The sequence below is a fragment of the Thermobia domestica genome, chromosome 4 (genome assembly GCF_964235325.1).
Source record: "Thermobia domestica chromosome 4, izTheDome1.hap1.1, whole genome shotgun sequence".
NCBI lineage: Eukaryota > Metazoa > Arthropoda > Insecta > Zygentoma > Lepismatidae > Thermobia > Thermobia domestica.
In genome coordinates, this window is record NC_137457.1 from 155,137,554 (window position 1) to 155,153,325 (window position 15,772).

At 40.8% G+C, this 15,772-nt stretch overlaps 1 protein-coding gene across 1 annotated transcript in view; it reads left to right on the forward strand.

Moving 5' to 3' along the window:
- Positions 1-15,772, forward strand: part of LOC145683385 (phospholipid scramblase 2-like) — a 1,334,370-nt gene that overhangs the window by 1,011,426 nt on the left and 307,172 nt on the right. The window lies entirely within an intron of this gene.

Sequence of the window (15,772 nt, forward strand, 5' to 3'; positions counted from 1 at the left end):
GGCGTAAGAGACTCAGGTTCGATTCTCGGTGAGAACTCATGTGGTTCGGATTCCACGTTAATCAGTAGATCCCGTCTCATATAGCCTCGCTGCTGAAAGGGACGTTAAACTCAAAATCAACTCAACTCAACTCAAAAATTCGACCGTGCAGGTCTCAGCCTAGATGGCAAGAACTAGAGTAATTATATATTTATATTGGTGTTCGCGACATTTGAGACTGTCTCGTTGTAAAAATATGTTGTCTTCTCGTTATCGAACGAGACGAGATGCCAGTATTGTCCCCTATCGTGAGCAACACTAAAATTAGTCCACATTACTGCTTACGTTTCTCATGCTTTCGCTTTCCAGTATAATCATACCATGATTTCAAAACTAGGTAAAACGAGCTCAACGAGCGAGCCATATATCAAACTCGACTCGACTCGAGACTCAAACTTAAAAACAGTGACTTGACTCGGAACTCGACTCGAGAAAATTATATTTGACTCGACTTGTAACTCCATGATCCATGCCATGAACTTATTTAAAAGCATTACATTCTAAACGTTAAGAATTCTTAATTTTGAAATTAGGTTGTAACCAACAGCCACAAATACCATTCCCACGTCCCAGTGAAAGAGTTGAGCATGTAAGCTCAATGGTATAAGCTAATTACGATAATGATTACTGATAACTAATAATACTAGGTAATAATACATAGGGACAGCTCTATAGCGGGTTCCTAAAAATACTTTTTGAAAGAAAATCTTTCCTAGGATCTAAATTAATCACACTGTGGACTTGTAAGGGTTTTGAGTTTTACGCCTCGTTCAGTAGCGAGGTTATATGAGATATTGACCTTCTGATTAACGCGGAATCCAAGCCACATGAGCTCGCGCCTCGAGTTGAACGCGGGCCTTCCAATCCAAATGCGCGTACGCTAACACCTTAGCCACGAAGGAGCTCTGCTGTGAACTTGTGTAGGTAACCTTATAAAACTTAAACATGTGAGAAACATTCTACCACAGCAGAATGTCTGTAAATGCACTTTTTTCACATTGTAGAGAGTGCACAGTTCACAATGCATTATTTGCATTCAACATAGCCTTTTAAAATATTCAGTCTGAACCAGGACTTTATCAGCAGCAATTGTGGCTAGAGTGCGGCTTTCAGTCTTCCAATCCCCCAAGTTTTCTACACGCAAGCACGCTTCTGAACTTGAATTATCTACCCGGAGTGTTAGAAGAATCCTTCATAGAGCTCTAAAAATGCATCCTTATAAGATGTAGCTGGTGCAAGAGTGAAATAAAAGAGAAAGACTGAAATATGAAAAAAAATATGTAGTGATATTCTGCAGAATATTCCTTCCACTTCTATTTTAATCTGAAGTGATGGTGCTCATTTTCACTTGTCCGATACTGTAAATAAACAAACTTCCCTCTACTGAGCTGAGGATAACCTTCAGAATTTTCATCTGCAGTTCTCGAGTGGCAGTGTGGTTCGCTGTTTTGGATTATGATGTTCGAGGTTCCTACTTATTTGAAAAAACATGTTATTACAGTGACCTTTGTTCAATATTATCGCGGGCCTGAACTTTTCTTGGACTGAAGTTGGGTGACTTATTGTAACATCATGTCCTACAAGATATCTGCTTGCAAGAAGATGATACACGACCTAAATCTCTTGTCATTGAATGTAAATTCTAAGACAAATGTTTTCAAATCATTTTGTCTGTTTGTGGGGTAATACGAGTGAGGCTCGTATTTGGTCTGATTTCACACCGTGCGATTTTTGTATTTGGGGGTACATCGTCTCCGAACTATCGAAGAACTGAAGTCTGAGATTGCTGAAGAAATAAACTTTTCCTATGGAATATGACTCGCGATCATGACTAGCTTGTGAAATAGGTTCTCAATATATTGAAAACGGAGGTGAGTATTTGAAATTGTTATTTTTAGAACTCATTGAAACAAAATTGCATTCTACGTACTGTCAAAAATAAAATAATTTTAACTGTTTCTAGTTTAATTATTGTTAAGGGCATTTTTTTAATTCTGAAAGCTCAATACGCCTTATTATGTAATTTCGTATTGTGTTGAATGGGTTTCTTAGTGGTCTCAACGGGTCGGGTCGGTCTTCAACCGTGACCGACCCGTGATCCGACACGATTGACCTGACCTGACAACCCGACCCGAGCTGACCCGACTGACCCGACCCGACAATCCGACCCGAGCTGACCAAATGACCCGACCCGAGGTGACCAGACTGACCCGACCCACAACCAAACAAGAGTTGACCCGACCCTCTTAAGTGCATTATGGTCTCGACACTGGGTGAACGCCGAAATGCACTCCCATTGGGAAATAAACCCGGATCACGTGTACCGAAGTCTTACACATTAACCACTAGCTAGATCAAGCGGGAGCTTTGTATATGCATCTTAATGAATATTTGGCACTTTTGGGGTTTGGTTATTTCTTTTTATAACTGATACCAAAGTTCGACGTGGGAGAAATTTATTTTTTTCTTGCTTTAGTTGTATGTGACGAAATTTTTATTCAAGGTCAGTGTTCCCACCTGCTCGGACGGCAGGGGGTCTTCTCGGAAAGCAGTAGCAAGAGTTCCTTGGCGGAAACAAAAGGAAATCGTTTATCTACAATGATAAGGGTTGAGGAAACGGGAGAACACCTGTGATTTTTTTCCAACACTTCAACTTTCATTCCAAAATAGGTTCTTTTGATTCCGGGACCCGCGCCACTTTGATTTTTCTTTCTCGGTAATTAAAACGTATTTTACAATATATATAGTTGCAAGTAAGAAGATACATAATATGAATTTTGTAATTTAAAAATACAGTATGATAATTGATTATAGAGTACTAATTTTATTTCATCACTTTCAGCAAACAAATCGAAATTCAAACAATTGGCACCCTGGGTCTTGGTAATCAATACTGCGATTTATTCTTTGTCTTGCACAGTCAAGTCTTGGTCCTGCATTTCGTAGTCTTGGTGGTCCTTCATGCTATACAAGAGAAAATAATGCTTGCCTCATCGGTACAAATGAAGACCAAGTGTGATTTTTATTATGGTCTTTCATACTGTACGGAATGCAAAGAAAATATGCTCGTCGCTACTTGGTGATCACCAAAACAAGGCCAAGAGCAAGATTACTATGCACTTTGTCTTGCATATCCAATCTTTATATTGTTCTTGTATCGATGATCTTGGACTTGGTGAAATAAAATGAAATATTCAGTTTAAGGTCCCTCGATTCTGCACCGAGGCTAAGGGACATGGTGACCATGAGAAATGAATGAAATGGTTGCATTAAGAAAGTGGGAGGAAACAGGAGAACCCCGATGAAGCCCACTACACGGCGTTTCTCCACCACAAAGTCCACTTAGCACAAGCTGGGATCAAACCATGGACACCATGCACCAGAGATTAATTCTCTACTACTGACAAAGCGCGGCCACGCATATCCAATCTTTCTTTTGGCCTTGCTTAAACAAATTCTAGTTTTGTTCTAAATCCAGACTCCATATTGGTGTAGATATTAATATTACAGTCAATTGGTAAAATCAATCTTACACATTTAAAAATTAAAGTACACACAAGTACAAAAATAAGCTTTTACCATAAAAAAAACTAGCTGCAACTGTTCAAAATAGATTTATGGTTTCTATAAATTGCACTGAGAAAAATCCGTTATCTGGACAGCGGTATATTGTACAAATACAAGGATTCGTCATGTTTACTAAGGAAATCTGTACGGGGCGTACTTTATCCATATACTACACACGTACTGCCTTTTACCACCTTAGATAGTACATCATGTCGCTGCAGGATGTCTAACATCTTCCAATCTTCCTTACTTTACATAAGTATACGTATGATAAGTAAGTCAGCTATATGTTATATACGTCCACCTGTGTGTGAGATCCAGACCGCCTATAGACACTCTTTCTTTCGAAATGGCTGACGTCATTGAACTACCGTCTTTTGCTTGCAAAACGAGGTTGTTTACATACGGAAAAGAAGAGAGGAAGGAAACAAAAGCCTGGGTAAGTACACTAGTTAACTATTACTTTAGTTAAATATTCCATTAATTATATACTATTTTAGTGTAACTTGCATTAATATAGTACTAAGTAAGTAATGCAGTTTATGACTACAATTCTTCCTATTGTAACTCGTTAATGATTGAGGAGAATGGAATGGGTGAATCTGACTTTTGAGAAATCTTTGAATATTAATGTTTTGAAAGATTTTACGTTTCAAGGTAGCAAAATGAATGTTATGTGTTTATTCATTTCGTTTAATATCTGACGATTTATTACTTGGTGCAGTTTTACTACAGGACTGCTTATCATAATTGCTAAGAAACCGTTTTCAGCGCGAAAATTTCCTTGTGTAGTGAAGATTTAGGATTTAGATTTCTGGGCTTTCTTCATCAATGGCCTTGTTAGCCCGTCACATATGAGGGATGACTTCCCTCGGTGAGCACACTATCCGGGGAAAGGAAGGGAAGAATGGATTGGGGAAGGAAGATAACGGGCTGGGACCTATATGTTGCCTGCTGTGAATGAGGAAAACCCAAGGAAACTTCATTCAGGATGGCTGGATCGAACCCCGGACCGTTCGCACCGAAGGCGAGAGCGTTAGCGACTACGCTACGTGGGGCCACTTGTGTAGTCCGGAAAATCCATTTTTACTAGGATATTTGCAAGATTTCTTCCTTTCTTTCTTTCTTTCTTTTCTTTCTTTTCTTTCTTTTTCTTTTTTTGTTGCTTTTCGTTTAACGCCCCATGATTGTACATCGATGTAAGTGAGAAGCTGGCGATGGCGATGAGATACATGATAATGGTGGAATCAAGAAAATGGAAGGAAACGAGAGAGCCTTAAGAATAACCACAGTTACAGTGTTCACCAAAAGCCTATTTGTCGAGAGCAGGAATCGAACCAGGGACCTAATGTGTCAGAGGTAAGCGCTCTACTACAGAGCTTTCTTTTGTTTAAAGAACTTATTTACAAAGAAATATATATATATATATGAAAAAAGTAGTTGGGGAGAGCTTACTTGTCAGGTTTTTAATTTTTATTTTATTTTTATTTATTTATTTATTTATTTATTTATTTATTGCTTATTTATTGCCTAGTTAATTAATGTTTGGGTTACTGAGAATTAAAACCTTTTTAGTATTATTATGTCATCACTTTGGAACCAAAAAGTTAGAATTTTTTTCTTGTCTTTTCATATAGGAAATTGATGAGTATGTGCCTTAGCATTGGTTTGGTTTCTAGAACGTAGTTGAATGTCATGTTGAATTAAGTATTGGCGGGTTTGAGTTCGTGAAGTGTAGGGCACTGCTCGTGCCCCTGGCTTCTGTCTGTGATCTTCCTGGCTTTGGACTGTGACGTACTGTATTTGTGTTGAGAAGTACCAATGCAGGCCGCGTGAAATAACAACACAGCTTCAACAACTACGACTGTCAGGCGTTTGAATTTCAGCTTTCGTTACGGCTTGACTAATGCAGTATTGTACTGGCTCCAAATTCTATGGCTGATAAAAACGGTATATTACTTTCGTGTTGTGGTAAGAAATACAACGTAATAGTTAGGTATAGTATATACAACTAGTGTAATCTGTCGGAAATTACTCTGCTTCCTTGTGTTATTCTTTCAGATTTAGTTTAATTAGTGTTTCTTCATAGTACTGTTTCACTATTTCTAGAAGGAATTAAGTATTAACGAAGTAATGAATAAGCAAAAGCCCACTTTGATTGATGTTTACTATTTCTCATACTCCATTGAGAATGTTTGATCTCCAGTTGCGCCAACTTCCAGTGTTTTTTTTTTTTTTTTTTTTTTTGCTTACATTGCCTGACAGATGAGCACCCTCGTGACTAAGCGGCTAGCGTACACGCTTTTGGCGTGGGACACCCGGGTTCTATTCCCGGCAGCTCATGTACTTCGCATTACACGTTGATCAGTAGGTCCACGTCTCATACAGTCTTGCTGCTGAAAGGAACGTTAAAATCAACTCAGCACTGCTTTACAGATCCAATTGTTAGATTCCGAGCTTGAATGTAGCTTTTTACGGAGACGGGCGACTTTTAGATATACAATCCAAGCATTTTATTTATCAGTGATGCAATATATATATATATATATATATATATATATATATATATATATATATATATATATATATATATATAGGTAGATAGGTAGATAGATAGATAGATAGGTAGATAGATAGGTATTATAGGTGGACAAACACCGTGCTCGTGAGTTTTCTCGGGGTTCTCCCGTTTCTTTCCACTTTCTTCATTCCACCATTTCATTCATTTCTCATAATTACCGTCTCCTTTAGCCTAACCGGCATAACCGTGGGACGTAAAACTCAAAGATTTCACTTTCATATATATTATAAAATTGAAAGTCTTGAATCGCCTGACCGATCCCGATAAAATTTCCAACGTACATGCGATTCTGGCCTGGGAGTGTTTTTAGCTATTTACTTTGGCAGTAGAACTTAGGAGCGGAGGGGGACATAGAAAACATAAATAAAAAAATATTTTGAAGTGTAAAAGTGCGATCTTTTTCTTCTCTCCACCCTAAGTTCATCTCTCTCTCTCTCTCTTCACTCCTTCAGTCTCCTCCCACTTTTATTTCATGATTTCGCACTCTGATGAAAAGTATTAAATACCGCCAGGAAAAGTACTAATATATAACCTCTCTTTTAGGCGCCCCTCCAACCACGCGCCCGGGGAACGTGCCTTGCTTGCTCACCCATAGATGCGACTCTGTGAGCTAAATAAGTAACATACAATGCTTACGTAATACTTTGACTTATAATTACTATTAAGAAAGGAAGAATTGCATTTTTTTTAACTTTCGGAAAGAAGCTACTACGAGATTAAAGATAAGATAGGAAAGGTAACACATTTGTATACAAATGAAGTGAAACACACTCCAGTGTATGCTTTCACCCAGCAGACATAATGTTTGGAACCAAAAAAATGTGATTTTTGGAATCTTGTACTTAGGTTCACAGCGGAAGTGACGAAATAACTTGACTCATCCATTGTAGCTTTCCCCCCACCAGTGTTGCCAAAATTTTGACAATAAGGTTTCTAAACGAGAGGTGACGATCCAATTTTGGGTGAAAAGTAAATATAAACAAATAATCGAGAAGTGCATTCTCTGTAAGCATTGTTTTAAAGTTGTAGATGTAAACTAAACAATATCCCACCCAACACAAGTACATACTGGTCATGTGTAAAGAATGTTCCTCGAGGTTCATTGGAATGTACATGATAGGTACGTGAATAGAGCAATCATGTGAGATACACATGTAAGGAATAAGGTTACTTCCGCCCAAAAGTACGTGCATGACACATACCGAGGAATGTATCTATTATGTGTATATCACGTACCGTGTATGTACTTGACACATTTACGTGGCATGTGCCAGGAATGTAGTAGGCATTTCAGTACTGTTCCTTCGGGCAGTGCTATTCAACCGGGGATACGCGTACTTAAATCCTAAAACCTTAACGCTTCATTTTTACGTTCGAATGCAGAAGCATGTACTTAAAAAAAGCCACGAAACTAACTCTGAAAATAGATTCTCTCCTCCAGCATCTGTGTAGCAATTTATCTATCTATTAAAATGTTACAGTAACATGTAAGAGCACGGTCACGGTCACGGTAATGTTGAAGTTGTGTGAAGAGTGTCGGGCCGAAGCCCCTGACTCCATGAGTAAGATGGCATAAAGAATATATATAAATGTGCAGGTGGCTAGTTGGATATTACTATTGTTTTATTATGTCTGGAAGTCTACATCTGCAACTGTCGCACAGTAGCTGATAATGTTATTACGAGCTATGGAAAGATACTAGATGCGTGGCGTGCGATAAATGTTCCGTAGAGCGCATTCGGTGCCGATGGTGGCTATAGCTGGGTTAACATGTCTTGGTGAAGTATGCCAGAACTTATGATGGAGATGCCGTAGAACTTCTCTAACAGAAGGCAGCTCTAAATCTTCCAGAATTTGGCTGTTGCGAGTAGATCTGTCGTGACCAGTGATGATGCGTCCAGCTCTCGTTTGCACACTTTCGAGTGTTTGAAGATGGCTATTAGAAGCATGTTGCCAGGCAGGACATGCATAAGAAAGTGTGGACAGGACTATCATCTTGAAAATGTGCACGCGGACCTCATGAGAGATTGAACTGCAGCGAAAAATGGGGTACAAGGCCGAGATTTTCCGTAATGCTCGTTGCTTTATATATTTGATGTGTGGGGCGAAAGTGAGCCCCTGATTTAATGTCACACCCAAATATTTCGCATGCGTGGCGTGAGGAATGTGGGCGTTCTCATATATTAGAGTTCGAGGGGCGCGGATGCGTCTTCTACTGTGAGTGACAGCGCAACTTTTGTCGGCATTTACTTTAATTCTCCAGCACCTGGCCCATTCCTGAAATCTGTCTAGTTGACGTTGCATATAGATGTAGCAGTGTGCAAGTGAACTACTTGTTGTGAAAAAGGCGGTATCATCGGCATACGTTGCGAAAAAGCAGTTTGGTGAAGTTGGAAGATCTGCTGTATAGAGATTATATAAAAGCGGTGAAAGTACAGCGCCTTGTGGGACACCTGGTTTAATTGGCCTAGACGAAGATTTGACACTTGTCATCAACTGACACATGAAAGATTCTGCCAATGAGATAAGAACGAAGTAAATGCAGAAAACGATCCGGAAGACCTTGAGTGTATAGTTTATATAACAACCCAGCTAAACAGACTTTATCAAATGCTTTTGACACATCCAGGTATACTCCAAGGGTGTGGAGTTTTCTATTGAAAGCCACTGTTAAGTGATCAACTACTCGTACGAGTTGGGTAGTAGTGCTATGTTGAGCACGAAACCCAAACTGATGGAAGGGTAGGAGATCACTATTGGCGGCATGTTGTTTCAACCTCCAGAGGAACACAGGTTCAAATAATTTACTTAAGTGTGACAGAAGACTTATCGGCCTATAGTTTTCCGAAAGCAGCGGATCCTTTCCGGGTTTCGGGATGGTGATAATACGAGCTTCCTTCCAGGTCTTTGGGAAGTAGCATATTTGAAAGATGGCTTTAAATAAATATGCCAAAAAGAAGAGTAAATTTCGAGTTGGATGTTTCAGTATCTCAGGTCGAATCCCATCAGGCCCAGATGCTGTCTTTGTCCGTAGATATTTAATGTGTTTTTCTATTTCCCGAGGTGTAACTGGGTTGATGCCATGTGTAGGGTTTTCAGTTCGTATACTATATAAGGTAGTCCTAGTGTGCTTGTGGAAATACGGATCGAGTTGATTTCTATTGGGTTGGAACTCTGCTTGCAGAGAGTCAGCGAAAGTATCTGCTTGCAACTGAGGGTTTTGAGTCAGTCCTTGTGGTCCTTGGAGGACTCTAGCTCTGGAAGCATTAGTAGCCCGTTGGAAGGATTTAGAGTATGTCCAAATTTTACGATCATTTACTGTGAGGTTACGAAAAGTATCTTCCCAGTACTGTTTGTTTTGTCGTTGAGTTAGCATCTTGATCTTTGCTCGCAGTTTATTCCACAGTGTCTTGTAGGCTGGATGAAGTGTGTGCTGCCAGCGACGTCTAGCCCAACGTTTTAAATCAATATAGAGTTGTAGATGTAGACTGTCGCATTGACAGGTTTGCGTTGGAGAGATTGTAGTAGTGGAGCTTGCTGCCTCTGCTGTACGAAGTGCTACTGTGATATGGGAAACTGCCTGATCGATGTCCTGAATAGTGGCGGGCCGATCTCTTAGGTCGATCAGTGTGTTTAATTCTTGTTTAAACAAATCCCAATCAGTTTCTATGTGTTTAAGAATAGGAGCAGTGTGGGCGATGCTACGGTGGGAGACATGAAAAATGACTGGATCGTGATCTGAGTCTAGGTCCGAGAGAACATATGGATGAATACTAAAGGATATGTTTTTGCAAAGAGCAACGTCAAGAACGTCAGGTTGGACGCCGAATTTTGGATAATGAGTTGGATCTTGTGGAGCACTGATGATAATGTTGGACGTGAGGAGGTATTGATGTAAAGCGTCTCCAGCAGTGTTTGGAGTAATGGAGTTCCATTCTCCATGCTTTGCGTTAAGGTCACCAGCTAAGATAACTTTGGGCCCTAAATTTGCGATGATATCGAAGTCAGTCGGTTCTAAGTGTGTGGCCGGAGACCTATATCCAGTGACCAGTACTAATGGAACTCCTGGAGTTATTAGCTCAACAGCAAGTGCCTCTAAAGTAAGTAGTGGTGGTATTGTAAGCGACCTTACTGGTAATGACTTTTTGATGATGAGCAGCAATCCTTCTTTCTGTCTACCCACTCTGTCCTGTCTGCATACAATGTAATTAGATAGGCGAAAAGAAGTAATGCGAGCAGTAAAATGTGTTTCTTGGATGAACATGACATCAACTCTATGCTTTATTACAAAGCGAAGAAGCGTTTGTTTCTGTCCCTCAAAACCATCTGCATTCCACGTAGCAAGTATAAGTGTGTGGTGTAGGACGCCGGATTTAGAAACAGCCATCGTCAACCATTTCCCCTATTGTTTCGATTACTGCTGCAGCCTTGGAAGCTGAGTCTGCAGCTTGTCGAAAACGTGTGATACCACGTTTAATGTGTGTAAGTATTCTACGGAAATGTAAGCCCTTGAGAAATGAAAGAACTGATTTTAAGTCAACATCTTCGTTAGAGTTCTCTTGTTGGACGGCAGTAACTGGTTGGGTGTGAGAAGTGGGAGCTTCAACATCATTGTTATCCTTAGTCACGGGTAGTATATTATCAGCAGTGGGAATGGAAGTTTTCTCTGAGGTGGGTGTCTGGAAATTTTTCTTAGGTATACCTGGGTGTTTGTTCGGTTGTTGCACCCTCAATTTGAGAGCTTCTGAGTAGGATTTAAATACCGGACAGCCTCGGAAATTTGCTGGGTGATCTCCCTGGCAGTTTGTGCAGGTAGCGGGTGTGGATGTGTCTGGTTTGTTACATGACTGTGTAAAATGTGATTGCCCACATTTGAGACACCTTGGGTGGGCTTGGTAGGTGTCTTGCGAATGCCCCAAGCGTTGACATCTGTAACATTGCAAGACAGAGGGAGGCTTGTAAGGGTCAATTTGAACCCGGTAGTGAAGCAAGTTGTTTATAGCGTATATTTCTTTGACTGCTGCAGTTCGTTCTAAAGCAACCAAAAACAGTGGCATCATTATTTTCTTGTCATCCGTCTTGCTTTTACGAGACATTTGGTGGACGCTGGTTGGTTTGTACCCCAGTCGGGAGAATTCTTCCTTTAGGTCGTCTAAATCTGTGTCAATAGGTAGTTTTCGGACAACTACCTTAATAGGTCCTTCATTTTTTGCTACACCTGTGGCATACTCAGTCTTCGTTAGCTCACAATAAGTTTTGATGGTGGTATAATCATCTTTGTTGGACGCTTGAATTCGAATGCGCTCTTTATTTGGTTGTGTCAATGGAGGCTCCTTCAATGCTCGTGACAAAGTCTTTATGAAAGTATATGTATTTGTAATGCCGTATATGAAAATTGGAGGAGGCTTATGACTGGGCGGCTGTTTTGGCGGAGCAGTATTATTGCTGACATTAGCACTATCTGCTTGGGTGGAAGACAAAACATCAAACCTATTGCTGACTGGGATAGGCGGATAGTCTGCTGTGTTGAGGTTTTCCAATGAAGACCTACGTCGCTTTAGTGTTCCCACTACTGTAAAGTCTATATCTTCAGGCTTGTTTGAAGTAGACGGTTGTGAGGCACTTGATTGCTTAAGTGTACTTTGTTTTGATTTGAGCTCACCTGGAATGGCTGTTTGCTTCTTCTTGCCCAAGGGCAGAAGAAAGTCTTCCGGTTTCTATGTGGCTCGGATTATTTTGCCCCTAATAGCAGGAATCTTCGTCGATTGAGATTTTTTCTCAGTTTTGTTGGATGTCTTCTGAGAAGCCATCTTTATTGTTAGAGTGTGGGATGGCGCCAGCTTACAAGAAGGGTAGTGGCGTTCCCAATAAATGGTATGAACTTAGAGCAGTGCTCTAAGGTTTTAGTTTGTCAAGGTGCTTTTCCTCCGAAGAGGAAGCACTACGAATCGTTAGCCGGTAGAGGTGCAAAGTCGTCAACGAGTTGTAGTTATCTCTGCCTCCGAACAGGAGAGTATCAAAAATAAATCGTTAAGCCAAGAGGAATAGCAAGGTCGTCAACAGAAAAGATCAATTTCGTGCGTTAACCTCCGTAGAGGTATTAAATATAATTCGACGGTTGTTTCCTCAGCCTCAAAGAGGCAAGTAATCCAACCGTATTAATGAAGTTCGCGATTCAATCAATGGGGATGGACACACTAAATGACTTGTTTATTAATCTCCGCCAGCTACGGATACCCTATTTTTTTACCTGGTTAGAGATTCCAGGTGGCCAGTTCATGCAAGAGCACGGTCACGGTCACGTTCACGGTCACGGTAATGTTGAATTTTTGACAAGAGTATCGGGCCAAAGCTCCTGACTCCATGAGTAAGATGGCAGAAAGAATATGTACAGATGTGCAGGTGGCTTGTTGGGCATTACTATTGTTTTGTTATGTCTGTGAGGCTACGTCTGCAACTGTCGCATAGTAGCTGTTGTTGAAGTCATTACAATCTAAGTAATGATATTAAAGGCGTGGTGTGCGATGAACGTTACGTAGAGCGCATTTGGTTCCAATGGTAGCTATAGCTGAATTTATGTGTCTTGGTAAAGTATGCCAGAATTTATGGTGGAGATGCCGTCGAATTTCCTTAACAGGAGGCAGCTCTAAATCTTCCAGAATTTGGCTGTTATGTGTATATCTATCGTGACAGGTGATGATACGACAGGCTCTCGTTTGCAAACTTTCAAGTGTTTGAAGATGACTGTTAGAAGCATGTTGCCAGGCAGGGCATGCATAAGAAAGAGTTGATAGGACTATCATCTTCAATATGTGCACGCGGACCTCATGAGAAATTGAACTGCAACGAAAGATGGGGTACAATGCTGATATTTTGCGTAATGCTCGTTGCTTTATATCTTTGATGTGTGAGGCGAACGTTAACCCATGATCTAAAGTCACACCCAGATATTTAGCGTGTGCGGCGTGAGGAATTTGTGCGTTCTCATACGTTAAATTTCGAGGGGCGCGGATGCGTCGTCGACTGTGGATGACAGCACAGCTTTTGTCTGTATTGATTTTTATTCTCTAACGCCTTGCCCATTCCTGAAAACCGTTGAGTTGACGTAGCATGTAGATATAACACTGTGCAAGTGAGCTGCTGGTCGTAAAAAAGGCAGTATCGTCAGCATATGTTGCGAAAAAACAATGTGATAAGGTCGGAAGATCTGCCGTGTACAGATTATATAAAAGCGGTGAAAGTACAGCCCCCTGTGGTACACCTGCTTTGGTAGATCTAGACGTGGATTTAATACCGTCAACAGACACATGAAATTTTCTCTCAGTAAGGTATGAACGTAGTAAATGTATAAGACGATCTGGAAAACCTTGGGTGTATAGCTTATATAATAGTCCTGCTAACCATACTTTATCAACGGCTTTTGACACATCCAGGTATACTCCAAGAGTGTGTTGTTTCCTGTTGAAAGCCATTGTTAAATAATCCACTCTCGTACGAGCTGCGTTGTAGTGCTATGTTGAGCACGAAACCGAAATTGATGGGAAGGTAGAAGGTCTATATTATCTACGTGATGTTCAGCCTCCAGAGAAATACCCGTTCGAAGAGTTTGCTCAAGTGCGATAGAAGACTTATCGGCCTGTAGTTTTCCGTGAGCAGTGGATTCTTGCTAGGTTTGGGGATCTTGATGACACGAGCTTCCTTCCAGGTCTTAGGAAAGTAGCATAATTAAAAGATGGCATTAAATAAGTAAGACTAGTAAGACCATTAAATAGACCAGTAGTTTTCTAATTGGATATTTGAGAATCTCAGATCGAATCCCATCAGGCCCAGATGCTGTCTTTGCCGGCAGACATTTTATATGTCGTTCTATATCCCGGGGTGTAACTGGGTTGATGCCATGTGTAGGGTTTTGTGTACTTATCCTATATAATGTGGTTCGTATGTGCTGTTTATGATGGGGATCGAGGCGTGCTCTATTGGGCTGGAACTGTTCTTCCAGAGAGTCAGCGAAAATGTCCGCTTGCGACTGAGGATCTTGAGTCAGTCCTTGAGGTCCTTGTATGATTCTAGCTTTGGAAGCATTTGTAGTACGTTGGAATGATTTGGAGTACGTAAAAATTTTACGGTCATTTAGTGTGACATTTCGAAAAGTGTCTTCCCAGTATTGTTGATTCTGTCGCGTAGTAAGAATCTTGAGCTTCATACAAAGTTTGTTCCACAAAGTCTTATATGCGGGATGTAGTGTATGCTGCCATCGACGTCTAGCCCAACGTTTAGATGAAGATAAAGTTGTAAATGAAAACTGTCGCATTGACTGGTTTGCGTTGGAGAGTTTATGGTAGTGGAGCTCGCTGCCTGTGCTGTTCGAAGTGCTAGCGTGATGTGAGAGACCGCTTGATCGATGTCCGCTATGGTGGCAGGCCTATTTCCTAGATCGATCATGATGTTTAGTTATTGTTTAAATAGGTCCCAGTGAGTTTCTATTTGCTTGAAAATGGGGGCAGAATGGGCGATGCTGCGGTGGGAGACGTGAAAAATGACTGGATCATGATCAGAATCTAAATCTGAAATGACATAAGGATGGACGGTAAATGATACGTCTTTGCAAAGGGCTACGTCAAGCACATCGGGTTGTCCGCCGAATTTTGGATGATGAGTTGGGTCTGGTGGAGCACTGATGATGAAGTTGGACGTGAGTAGATATTGATGTAAAGTATCTCCAGCAGTGTTTGGGGTGTGTTCCATTCTCCATGTTTAGCAATAAGATCTCCAGCTAAGATGACTTTGGGCCCTAAGTTAGCAATGACATCGAAGTCTGTGGGCTCTAGCTGTGTAGCCGGGGACCTGTACCCGGTGACCAATATTAATGGAACGCCTGGAGTTATTAGCTCAACACCAAGTGCCTCCAAAGTTAGTAAGGGTGGTATTGTAATTGATCTGACGGGGAATGCCTTTTTGATTATGAGTAGTAATCCTCCCATCTGTCTGCCTACTCTATCCTGTCGATACACAATGTAATTGGGTAGTCGCGAAGTAGTGATACGAGCAGTGAAGTGTGTTTCTTGAATAAACATGACATCAACTCTATGGTGTGTGAGAAATCTAATAAGCATTTGTTTTTGCCCCTCGAGACCATCTGCATTCCACGTAGTAAGAACAAGTGTGTGATGCAATACGCTGGATTTAGAAACAGCCATCATCAACCATTTCTGCTATTGTTTCTATTACTGCTGCAGCCTTGGAAGCTGAGTCTGCTGCTTGACGGAAACGGGTTATACCACGTTTAATATGTGTTATTATTTTGCGTAATTCTAAACCCTTGAGAAATGATTAGTTTTCTGCCTTGTTGAGATTTTCCAAAGAAGACCTACGTCGTTTTAGTGTTCCCACTACTGTGAAATCCATGTCTTCAGGCTTATTTGAAGTTGATGGCTGCGAGTTGACACTGCATAGGTGTAGGTGTCTTCAATTTCGGCTTTGCTGGTTTGGTTGTTTGGCCCTTTTTACCTAAAGGCAGAAGGAAGTCTTCCGGTTTATATGTCGCTCTTATTATTTGGCCCCTGATACCGGGAATTTTGGTTGATT